At 32.0% G+C, this 12,600-nt stretch overlaps 1 protein-coding gene across 2 annotated transcripts in view; it reads left to right on the forward strand.

Annotated features, from left to right (window-relative positions):
* Positions 1-12,600, forward strand: part of crm (cramped chromatin regulator) — a 208,583-nt gene that overhangs the window by 32,571 nt on the left and 163,412 nt on the right. The gene's annotated exons all lie outside the window — the stretch shown is intronic.

Below are 12,600 nucleotides of genomic sequence, written 5' to 3' on the forward strand. Positions count from 1 at the left end.
CTATTACAGATTGACCGATGCATTTTTTATTCGATCCGTTCAGCAGTAAGGAGATGTGCTTCTTTTATTCGGATTCTAGTTATTAATATAAAAAAGTGTTTTTTCAAGAATACAGTATTGAACAATTAGGTAAAGATTCTCTCAAATATTTTCCACGTTATTTTGTTTATAGGTACCTAAGAAAATGTGATTTTCCATCTTTTTTTAGTAGGTATTGAATTTGGTGTAAATATCTTCTGTTACATTTATTGTCAAAGTAATTTTAAAAATACAACATGTTTAGATGATTAATACTATCGTTATAATTAATGTCTACAAAATGGTACTATATAATTATAAGTTCGTGTACTGTTCTGTACTATAGCCTAAATTCGCTAAATTATATCACATACTAAATAAAGAGCCTGGAATGAAAAACGGCATCAACACTCATATTCATGATTACAGAAAAATCAAGCTTGAACGTTTTTTCAAAAATTTGATGAATTAAAAAAATCGGACTGTAGCGATCTTCTGTATAACTTATTTATCAAACTTTGGAAGTCTGTCACTTCATCTGCCACCATTAGTTTGTGCCAATAATAAGCCAAAAACAGCGCTATAGGCCGAATTTTAAATATAATCTAGTTTTTTTTCAAATAACTTCTCACATATCTATCTATACGCATCACTATGTTCAATCCGATTATAATATGGGCCTCCAAAGAGTGAAGTTTGTATTAACAGATTTTTGTTTCACGTAAAATGGACATTAGCCATTTGGTCAACTAAATAGGTCTAGAGGAACTTAACTCACATTGTAAAATCAATGTATGAATTTACCAGATCCAAGATTCGAACACGGGATCCACGGTATTATAAACCGACACGTTATTGCTCGGCGGTCGTCATGTATGTTTACTCAACCCAATTTCAACCAAATGTGGGCTAGGTTAGAGTATACGTTTTATAACTTTGCACTTTTTACTACACTGATACGCTTCTTTGCCTGATTACCTTGCATAAAATTAGATCAAATTATATTCACTTGTATTAATATAATATTAATGTAGTAATAGATAATATGTGTAAAAAAATGTGTTTAGAATATAGGTATTACATTATTTTCATCCTAGAGAGCCGGAATGCAAAGTTATGAAGCATATACTCGAACACTGGTGTATCCAGTTTTTGTTGGTATTTAAAAAAAATTAAAAACTCGAGATTGAAGAGAAATTGTGTAATACTATTATTATGCTATTTTTATGATTTTTCACTAACGATATTTGGGACTATTATTTTCAAAATAGGTTTATGTAGTGCGACAAAAAAAACACGTCATGCAGTATACACATTGAACCACTTGTACGTAAATAAAAACATTTTCCACAGTGTTTACCGTCGACGTCGCGACGCCTGTAGTTTTCTCGGAAAACTCGCTCCGTCCACTAATATACTCCGCGCGTAGATCACTCGCTTTTCCGATGCGATATCGTTGTCACCCGGCCTCAATGGACACTTTTCAAGTTCATCCAGTCGGTATATTTTTTATTGAACTTGTACATAGACGGTATAAAATATCCCTATACGATCGCACGGCAGGTTATCAGTCACCCGCAACATTTTCCCTTCCGTAATCCTCTTAGCAAAACACTAATAGTCACAGCATCCGAAGAATAAAAGAGACCTCGTAAACGACCCTTCTGAAACGGTCCAATATTACGTTAGATAAGGTGATTAACTGTCTATTATGGTCGTCACGTTTGTGATGCCAGCCATCTGAGCCTGATTATACAATTTTTATTCTTTCGTTATCAGATAAATACAGGTGTCGAAATACCGCGTTTATTATGTTATATTCTGCTAACGTGTAGAATGTACTTTAAAATTAACTTTACCACGTTACTATTCTTTTTATAATTCGCATTTACGTATTTGACCCAATCTGTTAACGCAACTACTTTAATATTGAGTTTAATATTGTCCTGTTACAGCTACAATATGGAACATAACTCAATGAATTATGGTAAGTAGCCAGAAATGTACATCGCAACGGCGACGTCAGTATAAGAATTTGTAGTGTAGCGCCTTCTTTACTATGGTCCTACATTTGTGAACAAGATTTTATTTATTTGTGATTCGCGACGTGCCTACTAAATAGGTTAACTTTTAAAATGTTCACACGGCGTTTGAGAGAACTCGCTCAGATCTAAGCCTAATTGGAAAAAGTCACGGGAATCAGCGTTGACTACATCCACTATAGTCGGGCTGTGATCCGAAACTGTAAACTTCGATGGTAGTGCTAGACATAGAATGCAATATTATAATGTGTGCAGAAAATGATGATTGCTGCATATTGAAATGCATGGCAATAATTTGAACGATATATTCAATTGAAAATCTTCATTTATTGCAAACGGACTACGACAAGCGATTTCTTTATTGTCGAAATTTATATATCGAAAAATTATTAAAATTAGACATTAGATTACATTATCTTAGTACAAAAATTTCTTGAGCCTCGCTATAATGTCCTACTGATCCAATGAAATACGTGGTTGGTTATATGCGCACACACTGTATCCGATGTTTCTGTTGGTATCAATATAATTCGTACATAGAGATACGCTTGAACTTATTGAAATTTTCAATTAGAATACTTGATTTTCTTGAAATATCTAGGTGACATTTATTACGCGAAGACAATAATAGGTATTATGAAAAATTAATAAACAAACATTCAGATTCATTCCATATTATGTTAATCCTGTTTATGCAATCTGTAGTACAATCAATTAACCTATATCGCTAGAGATTAATTGAATCACTGATAGTTAAAAGAACTTAAGTCATAAAATTTAAATTTTCTGATTATTTAAAAAAAATATTTTGTCAAGATCTAGCATTGTACATTTATGATTCCAGAAAATTATTTTCCCACTAGATGTCACTCATTTCTGCCTTGGGCTTGTTTTTTGTTCCAAAAGAATATGTGGAAAACATAACACATACAACAATCACATGGCAGAATTCCAATAATAATGTCCACTTCTAAGGTCTATCCTCAAGGATATATACCAATAAACAGAAAAATGATATAAAAGCTTGATAAATATAGCACCTGATAAATGATCAACTAGGAAACGATACTAAGTTTTAGATTGAAATAGTTACCAAATTTATTATAAATAATAAAATTAATAAAAGTATACTTTTAAGATATGTAGGTAAAATTAATGTTATTATTATACTATAATTTTTGCTTGATAATTACAATACCCTATGTCCACAGTTTTTCACGGCTCTATCTGGTGTTGATTTATTTTTAACATTTTTTTTTATATTATCTAATGTGTTTAATTTTTAGTTTATCTCACATTTTTTCACGTTTTTTACAAATTTGTTGTGTAAAATAATCAGTTTTCCTTGATTATTTCAACATATCGTCGTTGATTCTACAATACCTGCTATGCATACAAAACCAAATTGTTCAGGAGACAAATAAAACTGTTTTAAAAAATACGTAAATATGTTTGAAGTCAGTTGACTATAAGATTTGATGACATTAATAGTTTTACATCGATTGGATAATAAAAAAAAAAACATCAAAAAAGAAGGAAATAAAACAATAAACTTCATTATTCTCTTTATTAGCATATGATAGATATAGTAAAGGATCTTTTTGATTACATGGTAACAGGTATTTCTTGTAAACAAAGTTTTATAATCAATTTTAGAAAAATGAAAACATCCATGAAAAAATATTAATCATAGTATTTTATAATCAAGTTTATAGAAAATAAAATGAATCAATTAAAGAAAATACGTATGACAATCAAAATTATTTTTATAATATTTTTTTTATGATAATATCTTAATTAATTCTTGGAATCTGACGTAAACCACAAATTGCCATAGAATAAGAGTGATGATCCTTTTTAATAACGTTTTTCAGTTCTTGAAGGTGACGAAATTTAGATGCAGAAATCGGTATATCCTCGATATACATTTTTTTAGGCACGCTATTGCCCATAGACATATTATTATTGCCTGATTTTCTTCGTTTCAAAAGAGGTAGCCATTCACTTGAATAGCACAAACAATAGTTGATATTATCACCGTTCGGTAAATATTTAAATTGACGAATATCATTGACAGTAGGGTCTCCGGCTTTCTTGCCTGGTCTGAGTGATGTGAGATTTGTTTGTAACTGATCATGTTGTAAAAAAATATCAAAATTTAGTACTTTCGCCTTATATGGTTGCTTCTGTCGTGCTAATCTCATCCGTGAATTTATTGGTGGTTTAAAATAATGTTCCAGCGTCGCATGAACACTGTCGGCCTCCATCAAATTGTGTCCTTTTTTCCAAAATATGTTGATAAATTGTTATCGATTCTTTCTTAGCCATATCGCTAGGAGCACTGGCTAACACCTTATTGCGATTTTGGTAATTACATCCATCAGATATAAGTACCACTTCTTTATAGCTAGGGGGTACATTTTCTAAGTACATCCATAATGCATGACGTAAACTCGAAACTTGATACACCCCCATTTGCGTCATGCCATATGTACAATGTCACTTCTTTATTATTTAATTCATATATGATGAAGTTATGAACTTGGAGCTTTTGCTTGTAATACGTGGCATGGTTTTGGGGCACAAAAGTACACTTTGGAGATCCATTGTCAATACCAGTTTTTCAGAACTCGCACTCTCTTTTGAAGGATGTTTTGCTGCCCTCACTTCGTTTTTTTTATTTCATGGATTTTATATTCTTCAGCATTTACCATACCAGTTTTAAAGCTACAACACGTGTCGCCCGCTATCTTTTCTTGGATGATGTATAGAAATGTTTTTTAAAACGCGTGTAAAAAGAGCTCTTCCAGCGAATGGTAGGTACTGTCAAATCATTGCACCACTTTTTATACATGTTTTACATAATATGTAGATGTTCGACAATAATGACTGTTGAACTTTTGGCAATAAATAAGCCATTCTTTAATCTTCTCGACTTTATTCTCAGATTTATTCTGTTGAGAAAAGACTTTAAATTCCTTTACTTATTCAATGTCATTCATGACATTCGATGTTATTTTTCCAACCCAACGAAGATACGTGTCACGACCGAGATCCAATGTATTAAGGAAAAAGGTGCGGCAAACCCTTAATTTCTCATTGTCTTCGTCCTGTCGGTCATCAAAAATATGGAATGACTTTCATTTTTTTTGAAAGTTGTTCCATTATTTTTCTTTCTTCTTGTAATCGTATTAGGAATAGAAAATCCAATAATATATGCATTTTTCGCCTTCCAAGAGGGTAAATTCAATCAAAAATTACTTCAAATGGTTGTTCTGACAGAATCAGAAAATTTCCCGCACATAAAAGATTCGTCAGATTTTTTAAATAGAGATGTGTGAGCAAAGCGATATCCCACGTTTCTAGGGTTTTTTTCGCGTTATGTGTAATTTTCCCGCTTGAACTTATTCTGTTATAAACCAACATAACACATACCTTGAGCTCCTCTCGAAGATGCTTCCTTTCTTTTCCCTAAAAGAGTGTTTTTTCGAAGAGTTTCAACCGAAGGTTCCAACAACTCAGCTTGTTCTATAATATCTGAAGACACGGATGTCGTTCTAACATGTCGTTCTTGGATCCCAATATATTTTTCATTGACCGTAGACGGATCATTATGTGTGTGTATAATAATCATGTTGTTCATCTGAATGGAATGTTCCATTTAAAATATGAGTAACTATAAGAGGGTCCGTCATAAGTCCGTCGTCAGGGGGTAGCAATGTAATATAGTCTAGAAATTCAGCGGTATCTGCAATCTAAATTTGTGTCTGAATTTGTGAATTCATTTAAATTTCTATGAACATCTACGGGACTTAAAATAAGATCTCTAGCATCGCTGTTATCCGATGGAAGGGCTTCATTAAAAATCTGAAGGAGCTTCTTATCAGACCCAGAAGCTGTAAAATTATCTAAAGATCCTGGAGCATCGGATTCTTGATACTTTTTTTGTAGTGCTACAATGGATAATTACTGCCATGCGACCGACGCCTGAAGATGCCGAAAGGCGAAACCCGGGTCGCAAAAAATGATAAGTATTAACTTGACTCATTAAAATGTGTGACGAGTCATATCAATGTTTGTTTGAATTGCACATAACTGTTATTTCATTTAGCATTATCATTAATATCTGCCATGTGATTGATGTCATGAAGGTGATCTTAAGTTAATTACTGCTATGTGCACTTATATCACATAGCAGATATTACCATCACTGAATTCAACACTGACAGATGACAGCTTTCATTTTTATTTATTTAGAATATTTTGGTAATCCCAATCACATAGCAGTTATTACAGATGGGTGGAGAAAAAAATAACCTATCGAACGATGTAAATAACTCAAAACTGACAAAATGTCCGTATAGCAGGTATTGAAGAATCAACGACGATATGCTTGTATGGTCTTAAATATCTTTCTAAAATGAGCCAAGTACAGTATCATATTTGTCGGACCCAATGCACACTTTCAGTATATTCATAATATAAATAAGCCTGTAATTCTTAAAACAGTAGGAGCCTGATGCATGCATGTCACGAATCAGCATACGATATTAATTAGCTGCTGTTTAACTGATAGCGAAAAAACCTGCGTATTAAAACCTGCGCGTTAGACTGGTGACAGCAGTCAGTACACGCATGTCAGTGTAACAAAACAATGCGACGTAACGGGCTCATTGCAAGCATATGCGGGAATTGAAAACATTGTTGGTAGATTTATTGGAACACGTACGAAGTGTAAAAGCAGAGGAATCGTAGGGTTGCGAAAGAGGTATATGTATCAATGATATGCAGGATCCATACGTAACATACAATAAACCTTAATTTCGATTAAAACTCAATATTTCGTATGGTTACGATGAATTTGTTGCACATTACACAAAAAGCCACATTTTAAAATATTACATATTTTTATTTTATGAGAGAGTACATTTTATTGTAGTGTAAATTTAATGAACAGGATAATAGTGACACACTGGGAATAATGGCACTAACGGTCTAATAATATATGATGTAAACAGCTAATTCGTAAATATTGATGTGGACGTTACATTTAGTCGGCATCGATTAATGGGTGAAGTTTGTTCGCGGAGAATGTGTTACGTTACCATATAAATAATAAATACATCATTGATGAGATTACTTCCGAATATCACCGTGCGTGTATTAACAATTAGTTTATAGGTATTACCTTTAAATTTATCATTCTTCAATAATTTATATATATTGTGCCGTTTGTATACTAAAATGATAATTCAAATAGTTCTGTAATTATCCAGAAATCGAAATTTAAAATAATTCAATAATTCTGACTATAGCCTGAGTACATCGCGGCTTTCTCAGTTGTGATTACATTTTGATGTACCTATCTATCTACATACGCATCTCATTTTTAACATGACTCTATGTTCTGTGCATTTCGGGCTAAAGCCGTAAGTATATTATTAATAAGCATGAAAAATATTAAATTCCGTTTTCCAGAAAATGTTCTTTTTTGACATAAGGTAGGTAGTCTGGCTCTCAGGTACAGAAATAATTTCATTGTTTCAAGTCAAATACATGCACATTTTTTAGTAATACTTCACTTTTATGCGACATAAATTTATGATGGTTCGTGTTATTTTTTTTCCATTAACTGAGGATTGCTTTTTTATTTGATCATGTTCGCTTGTTAGCTGCCTTGGAAAGTTTTTTTTACGTTCCACTACATTGCTAAATAATAATTAATAATTACAATATATTACCGATGGAAAAATATTGATGGTGATTTAAAAAAATGTGGTTGTGACATTTCAATCAGTTATCACCCCATTATAGAGTGAAGTGTTCAGAATGAACCTCCGATTTTCATTAAGAAATAATATGTATTTACGTGGATTTTCCTAGCACATACAGAAACTATTTAACTGAATACAACACCTACATAGAAGAAAGTATTAATATATTAGGGTGGAATTTATTATATTACGATTTTATCTATGAAAAGGTCATCATTATCACTCATAGGGCGTACACAATAATCTCTGTCGTGTTAACTCAATTTTAGACATAGATAAGTAGGACTAGATTGGTACTTTATGATTTATGATGATTAAGAAAAAAAACTTTTAATTATAACCAATTATATTATTTTTGTATATTTTTAAAGTTAGCCAACGTAATGAAAATGTCAATTTTGAATTAATCGTTATACAATCTGATTCATATGATCTGCCATCATTATTATCATCGCCATGTGTCAAATCAAACGAAATCAAAGAAACACTTGAAGTTTTGCTTAGGCGGAGTTGCTAATATTATCAGAATCGGTAGGATCACTTTGCACCTAACTATATAGTCTAAGTAGTGGATAGTGTTTGATTCAGAATTATTGTTTTTCAGTGCTACATTCCAAGTGTCATTAACAGGCTCCTGTCCCTTGCCAATCTTCTCTAGATTCCAGAAATGTCAACCATGTTACAATAATACATACTAGCTGAGCCAGCTGGCTCTCGCCAGTCTGTCTCGCTAGGTCTTGCAGACAGCTAGGCGTCCTAATGTATGGTAGCAGGCAATTTGATTGCGATTCAATAATTTAACGTTAATATTAATCTCACGCGGATCCCCTTGAGGTAATAGAAGAAGATTAGCCATATAAAAAATAAATTTAAACTATTAAATTATTTTGTTTCATTGTCTAAAAAAATGCTTGCAGCTATGGAATAATATTTAAAAAATCAAATTTTGAATTAACATTTTATATGTTTCCCGGTGCGGGACGTTGATATCGAAACAGATGTTGATAAAAGAAGAGAAAGAAGTAATTGGGTTGGAAAGGACTTCGTCTATCAGTGTTTTGATCCAAACTGATTATAATAATGGCATTATAAATATCGTGGGTATTCTGCGAAAAAGCACTAAGTCAAAATTTTGCTGTTTTGGCTTAATGATGAGGTAATCTTATTAAGAGTACGCTCTATAGTCTACAAAAACACACACAGTCATATCTATAAAACTGGCGAAGATAGTTTATGTTATAAGTCAAAAAGACAGACATCTATTCAGAGAAAAGGCACTAAAGGGACTTTCTTCTCTCATTCTCAGGCTATATTCACAAAATTATGCCTGCGAAACTGCACTAAGTCATACTCAAACCAATATCGCAGAAAGGAATTTGCATATGAATTTGTATGAAGTTATTTTTTTGTCTCATTCGTATTTTGACCGTTGACAGGATAAGTGTGTTACTGATTTATAAACGTACCTAGCCAAAAATGAAGTCACGGGCTGCGAAAATATTAAAAATGGCAAAAAAGTGAAATGTTGAAGCTAAATGGTAAGTTTCTTTTTCTTATTTTACTGTGTAACATTATTATTTACTATTATGTGGATACATAACATAAAAATATTTATTGCTTTTACTATTTTGTTGAATATCATTGAAATCGTTTGTTTTACTATAACAAAACTTATATTACATTAAAGTATACCTACTGTAATAATTATGTGATTGTTGAATATCTACATGTTGTTTTGTCAGATACATCATAATTTTGCTTTCAATTGTTTGTCATAAATGTTTTATTATTTATTGTTAATACGAGTACTATCTACAAAATCTACATTATACTTATTTTCATCTTCTAGTGACAACTACTACTTTTACGGATTTATCACAAAAAAACAAGTTGAATGGTACCCAAAATAAGAAGGAAATTAGATGTAGCCAGCACTTCAATGGACTTGCCAATTAATGAAGATAGTTTGTCGGATGATAGCCAAATACAGTTTTTTTACAATGATGGAAACATTAAATTTGTAGACTTTAGTAACGATGACATTGCTGATGAAGATTACATTCCAAACCCATCTGATTCTTTGGATCCTTTAATGGCATAGAAGACAATAATTCTGGAAATGCTATTATTCAACCTGACGAACAACAGCATGATACTTATGTCTATGATTTATACTGCTGAAGATAATAATTCTAGTGATTCGTCTATCCAACCTCAGCATATAGGTAATACTATAATAGATGAATATACCATTGAAAGGTGTCCAAAAGAAAATGCTCGTTGGCGTCAATCTAAGCCAAGTACGTGGAAGGTAAATGTGGAGAAAAAAAACGAGATGATTGCCTACCATATTTGGGAAAGCATGATATCTTAAAACAAGCAAAACTCCCTAAATCAATCGATTGTGCTAAATGCCGCTATCAGTGTTCTGCTAAATTTTCAGAAAATGAGCGTCTGAATGTATGTAAAATGTATTAGGCAATTGGATCTCACGAGAGAAAAAAGGATTTCATTTTACGAAACTTTTCTTTTGAACAAACAAGTATTAAAAAATATTACTAATAGGGACAAATATGTTTTTTTTCTGATTTTTACACTTTTGATAAAATATGTTTGTGAAACCATTGTAAATATTGCAAAATTGTATGAAAAAAAATATAGGTATATCATAGTCACCATATACTGTGTTTTCTGTTTTTGTACTTTAATTTGTCACCGAAATTGCACTAAGTCATCTACCACCTTCATATTTTTTTCAAAAAGTAGCAAACCTACGGTTATTTTTTAGTACCACATTAAGAAATTTGTAGCCAATATGCTCATGCATTGGTCAATATAGATAGTGGCGCTCCGGAGGTGTTTTTTGCAATTAATCAAACTAAACAAATGTCAAATGTCATTGATTATATTATAAAAATATACCAATCATAAATACAAAGACGTTTATTTCCAATTACTGTGCCCAAAAAAATCTAGAACTATAATATGATAATGGGAGAATTTTATTAAAAGGTATTTTCGCGATTTGATTCGTGCTTGGGTATCAGGCAATGGTCGATTGTTTGTTTGTGATAGTATGATTAAATTTGATAGTTTGTTGACAGTTATTAGCTAACCTTAAAATGGACATTTAATTGAATTCAGAATTACATAACCTAACCTAACCTAATAATAATAATACTATATTATTTCCAATTATAACTAATAAAACCATCCGTATTAAATTTACTTTTTCTACTGTCATGTTGACAGTTTAAGAATCCCATACCCTGCCGAATTCACGCACTCGGCAGATAATTTGCCTAATTCATGAATAAGGCAACGGGCTTGCATTTTTCATGAATATGGAAAAAAAATGATTTCATGTAATACGCAATTTCACAAATGCGGTTCAGTTTAATTCATAGAAGAAAAAAATATTGGAATCAGCTTAGAGAGGCCTTCATCCAGCAGTGTATTGATCCGGTTTAATTATGATATCGATGAAATGTGTATTATTATTTAAAAAATATTTGATAAATGCAGCAATGTATATATGAAAGAGGAATGGAATTAGTTCTGAGACGGCTTCATCGAGTAGTGGATTGATTCTGGTTCAATATGATGATAATGAGGATATAAATGTATTGTTGTTTTTATTTAATAAAACGCAATTTTTTCGTAGTACTTATTCCACTTTTAATCAAGAGATTAGGACCGGTTTCGTCCGCCTCAGAGGGACATTTTCAACAGTTAAAAATGTGTACCCACCTGATCAGGACTTTTGTTGTCGTGTCCGGCATTCTAAATATCACCAGCCCATTGCAATTTTGTAACCGAAATGTATTACCGTCTGTTTACGACTATAACATGAGTTCAATAAGAGTAATGTGTTTATATTTAAAAAAATATTAAAATGTACTGCAGTACATTTAGGCCTAGGGTATCTCGCATTATTCCCCTTTCATTTTCTGCAATTACTTTTTAGTTTTAATGCTTCAATAAGACTTATACACTGTATTACTGTTATTTTATGAACATTGAAAAATATATCGTTATTGCGCGCCTTCTAAACAGGCTATGTGTTATTTTCAATACTTTACAGGAGATGCAAAAAACCACCATGATTTTAATGAACACGTTCTAAAACATGGACATATTTTGTCAGAACAATCTCAGAATATTGTATTCGATGAATATTTTTTCGATGGTCTATTATTATGTCTTAAAAATGTTATTTTTTGTTTGCATACAGCCCATTGAAAGGCGGAAAAGGTAATATGGCCGTTTTTATTCAAATAAATCTCCTGAAAAGTTAACTTTTTGCTCATAGCTGGTTTTTTAGTAATGGTGAGTAGAATTATTATTAAATTCGGTTCAAAAATATAGTACGTATGTTATGGCCGGCTGTCAATGTATTTTCGGTGTTTCATTGCGTGTTTATACCCAGTGTATGGGCCTTATATGTTGAGCAAGTGGCTAACATCCATTCTTGTAAAATAATCTGTTAATACAATTTCCACTCTGCGGTAGGTCATATTATGAACTTCTTAGGATCGGACATGGTTAAAAAAGCTGACTTTGAAGGCACAACGACAATATTAACTATTTATTGCTATTATATTATAATATTATGTATACACGGATAAAACAACGCGGGTTTGTTAGGTACACCAGTGATCAAAGTCTTTCCGGCGAACGATAGGTACTTTAAAATTATTTCATTGCAACCTAATTAATTAGACTAGTCGAGATTGGACCCGAGTCGTTGCTGGATTTTAATAGAC

This window comes from Rhyacophila brunnea, unplaced genomic scaffold (assembly GCF_057557595.1).
Source record: "Rhyacophila brunnea isolate RB1 unplaced genomic scaffold, BYU_Rbru_1.0 scaffold_12, whole genome shotgun sequence".
In the NCBI taxonomy this organism is placed as follows: domain Eukaryota; kingdom Metazoa; phylum Arthropoda; class Insecta; order Trichoptera; family Rhyacophilidae; genus Rhyacophila; species Rhyacophila brunnea.